Source organism: Cupressus sempervirens, chromosome 1 (assembly GCF_028749045.1).
Source record: "Cupressus sempervirens isolate cs-2001-9-10 chromosome 1, ASM2874904v1, whole genome shotgun sequence".
Classification (NCBI taxonomy): Eukaryota; Viridiplantae; Streptophyta; class Pinopsida; order Cupressales; family Cupressaceae; genus Cupressus; species Cupressus sempervirens.
The window spans coordinates 68,706,648-68,711,586 of record NC_143118.1 but is presented as its reverse complement, the minus strand read 5'-3'; positions in this window follow the sequence as shown (position 1 = coordinate 68,711,586).

Below are 4,939 nucleotides of genomic sequence, written 5' to 3'. Positions count from 1 at the left end.
TCGCTTTAGCTCTAGACGCTCCCAATTGTAGTTGATGCTTCGGATCTGAATCGGGTCGCTTAAAGAGATGAAGCAATGAGGTCTCCAAAGGCTATGTGATGAGAATCTCCCTTAGCTCTGATACCATGTAAGAATCTACCTTAGGGAAGAATTTATCCAAGACCAAGGAACTCAAAAAACACAAGCACTAATTAGACCAGAGTATGATCAGAATAACTGTATAGTATTCAATTCTATGTTAAAGTACACTAGGAGTGCCTCAATATAAAGGCCTCTAAGATGCACTAGAATGCCTCAAAATCAGCACCATGATAAGTCCAACAACCAGGCACATGTCCACTAGATATGGGTTATCCTCCATTATGAACGAAAGTAAGTGTTATGATGAGAGGATGAGCCTAAAAAGGTGAAACATGCACATCAGTGTTGTAGATAGCATGTGCTAAATTAGGAGTGCAAAAAACTATGTTTTCTACATGACAACTCAGTGAATGATGCAAATTCCTGTGGTGTAGACACCATGTGCATAATTAGAGTTGCGTACTTCTATGTTGTCTACATGACAACTTTAGAAGATGTACAAACTCCTAAGTGTCTCATAAAGAAAAATAATAAAATAATGCACTAACCTAAGTTAACTTAGGTAAAGTGTAAATAGTAAATACCTATTTACACCAACAGTGTTGAAAAAATAAGAGGAAAAATGAACAAGACTTGGAAGAAGAAAGATGAGTGTAGCACATCAAATAGAGAGATCACTTCACCCAAAAAGTCAAGTGATCACATCTCATCCAACTAAGCAAGAATAGATGTATGGGACTGATATACAAAGTTATATCATACATCAATTCCAAGAGAAAGTACTGCAAGGAAGAAATCTACATGAGCAAAGATGCCAAGACAAAATTTGAAGTTTTTGCAATACTACCAAATTGTCCTTAGATGCCGAGTAAAGTACCAATGGATGCTGATTTTCTAATAGTGATCGAGTGGATAGTTGAAGCCAAGTGAAGTGGAGAACTAGTGGAAGCCGAGTAAACAAAATACAATGGGAGCTGAGTCATGGTGAAACCTTCAAGTGCCGAGTTTATAGCTGTATGTACTAAGCATTTAATGCTAGGTTTTTCCAGGTATAAGGTCAAATTTTAATCATTTTCATGCCATTTGAACACATAGCAAAGATGAGAAAAGAGTAGGAGTGATCATACAACAACTTTGAAGCCATTTGCATCAATTGGAATAGTGATTTAGCATACATTTCAACAATCTAAGGTATTTATCAAGTGCCAAGCTACACAGTGTTAAAGTTTTTAATACATTTAAACCCTAGTTCAGTATAATGGCTTCTAGTTCAAGAAACCCCAAAGGAAAGGAAGGTCATGAGGTCAAGTTAGTTAGCAATGAGGTAAAACAACCTGAGTTTAGGCCAATCCCTAAAGTCACCTATAGAAATGACCCAACTGACACACTATCTATCATTCCACCTAAGGTTGTCATGGTGCAAGATGTGAGAAAGCATTATAATTGCAAGATAGGTGTAGTAGGTAATCTAGAGTTATTCAAGGCCTATAAAAAACTGTGTGAAAATAAGATTCTGAAGGATGAATTCCAAATAGTTGAGAAAAAGGGTTTGACCAATGCCCTATTTTACCCTATAGGATTCAAAACTAAATGGATACAGATTATTTTAAGTAGAATTCACAATGGATGTTTGTGGCTGGAAATAGGACTAGTAAAGATTACCAAAATGATAGTGCATAGGGTTACGTGTTTCCTAAACCTAGATCAATCTAAGACCCTATGTAGTGATTCCAAAGAGATCATTGAAAAGAATATAGGAGCCAAATGGAATAAGAGGGGTATGACTATTGATACTATAATTGATCCTCTTCTAGATTTTGCTATGAGAATAATATCCCACAAATTCTATCAATCTAGTAGATTGAATAGTGTGCCATGTATAGTTGTTGATGTAGCCTACAAACTGGTAAAGAAAGATCACACATATGATCTGTCAGAACTAATGTTGCAACAAATAAATGAAAACTTGGAAGCAATAAGGAGATCAAAAGGTGCTCAATGCAAATTTGGTTAAGTTCTTATGTGTATATTCTTTTATGTTATGGAAGAGTTTCCTTCTATTGGAAAGGTGAATTGGAACCCTAGCAAAACTACAATGACACAAATCAATGAGTTCATTGATCAGATGGACAGCAATTTCGAGGCCCAAATGACAAGCTATTTTGAGGATTTTAAGAAATCCATGAAGCAAAGGGTGAGAATACCAATTTCCCTAGTGGAAAAACACATCAATGACATATGCTTCTTGGTTGACATTGACAAAACTTACATCCAAGTAGTAATACTAAGAGTAATATGGCTAAGGACATTAAGATATGAGCTTGATATAGATGAAGCCTCAACAATAATCACAAAATTGCTTGTAGAAGAGATAGATAAGGCAGCTCCTCACTTTGGAACATATGATGTTGTCAAGTCCAAAGTTGAAACTAAACTTAAGACAACCTCTATTATTAAGAGGAAAGATAAATTAGTAAAGAAGATAAAGAATAAATTTGGAGCAAATATTGAAGGAGAAGCAGGTAATGAAGAAGAAGAAGATGAAGAAGAAGAAGAAGAAGAAGAATAAGAAGAAGAAGAAGAAGAAGAAGTAGAAGGAGAAAGTGAAGAAGAAGAAGAGCAAGGGCAAGATCCAATGGAATTGACCCAGGGCTTAAGAGAAGACAAGGAGGAAGGTGTCAAGGAAGAAGAAACCAAGGAAGCATCTACACCAGCCGAACAAAAGAAAAGAAAGGCTAAAACTTAGCTTTTAGCTTAGCCCAAACCCAAGAAGGTAAGTAAGCCTACACAAGCCAAGCCAACACTAGCAACAAGGGCTACTACAAAGGCATCCACACAAAAGGCCAAGGAACAATAGAAAGAGAAGAAGAAGGCCACTAAAAAAGTAGATGAAGTGCCAAAGAAGAGAAGAAAGTATGTGGCACAACCAGAAATTGATGATGAAGAAAGAACAGAGTTAGAGGATATCAACCAATTTAGAGTGGTAAGTCATCTTCCCAAATCTACCTTAGACAAAATTTGTGAAAATGTTAGAAATGCAGATTTGAATGATCTAAAAAATCTTGATTTCAATAAGTTAAATAGAGAAGAGCAAAATAGAATAGAGGAATCTATGTATGCCATGACGTCTAAATTCAAAAGCACACCTCTAGAGCTAGACAATACCATGCCTAAAGAGCTATATGAGATAATTGAGAATAAATGGCATTATTGTCTAAAAATGGAAAAGGAGATTAGAGAATCTACCTTAGCTCAAGTAAAGCTTGACATGACAAAAGGTCAAATAACAAAGGCTAATAAGAAACATGGTGGAAAATTTGCACCTAAATATAGAGCCTTCAACATCCTACATAACAAGATTGAGGATGTAGTGAATAAATCCACACAATTGTGGAAAACAATTTATAAGATAACTGATGACAAAGAAGAGGAAACAAATAAGGCAGGAACCAATGCCAAGGAAAAGATAGAAGAAAAGAAAACAAAAGAGAAGAAAGGAGAGGAAGAGAAGCAAGAGAAAGAAAACAAAAGAGGATGAGGAAAAGAAAGGAGAAGAAGAGAAGGATGAAGAAGATAAGGGAAAAGGCAAGGAGGAAGAAACACAAAAAGGAGAAGATATGGCAACAAATGAACAATAGGAAGAAGAGGAACAGAGTGTGCAAGACACACAAATGCCACCTCATAGCCCTCCTCATATAACCATCACACCTACAGACACAATAATCATTAAGGATGTTCCTAACAATTCAACTTAGAACATCAATCCCCTAACTACAGAGGATCTCTTCAAGATCCTTCACTAATCCACTCTATAGGCATAGTTATGCACAAGTCCTATATTGGTGAGTGTAGATGAACTACAAAAGGTAGTAGAAGAACCACAAAGAGATGCTACTAGCACTAAAATTTGATGCTTCCACCACCCATAATAGTAGGTGACACCATACAGAAGCCGAGTGTAGTAGAAGGAAAATTAGATGAGAAGGAGGATACATCAAAAGAAAAGGACTAGGCCACCATTCAAACATTGGTAGAACTACCAAAGATAGACACTCCTACAAAGATTCTTCAAAAGCCGAGCACTAAAGACATTCCTTTGCAAATCTCAACTCCAGGTTCAAGCTCAACTAGAGTGGCTAGGGTAACTCATTATGGAGACCCTGAGTTAGATGAAGACATTGTAATACCTGCTTATGAATCCAAGACTATCGCAATGGCACAAATCAATGAAATGCAAGATGCATTAGATAGAAGGAAGAGGAAGGAAATACTTAGAAAATAGTATAAACACACGCAAGCACTACATGAGATTAAGGAAATCTTTATGGATGCTTTCAGCTTGTAGTCACCAGATGAAGCAAAGCCCATAATAGAACAACTATCTGATATAGTTGACTAGGTGACCAGTGAAGACCAGGATACAAATGTTAAACTTATCGAATGGTCTGAAAGAAAATTTCAAGGGAAAGTGAATGAGAAGATATCAAGTGGTATAACACTTGAACAGGTTGAGTTGGCCAAGAAAATTGATAAGGTCAAAGCTGTACTTGAGAGCATTTTCTCATTGTACAAGAAGCTATGTGATTTTTCCAACTTCACACAAGAGATAAATCAAAGGATATTGAGCTTGGAAAGAAATTTGAAGATTTCTAGCATTCAACTGCCAAGGGATCTAGCTTAGAGTGAGAAGCATTTTTCCCAATTGCTTCACACTCAAAGAGAGTTAGCTGCATTGGCAAGTGAAGAGGCCAATATAAATGCCAAATTAATGCAGATTCAATCCTCCATAACCCCACATTTGGAGGTCCTCCAAAAAGAGCAAGTCTATACAGAAACTATCTTAAAGAAAGATCCAAAT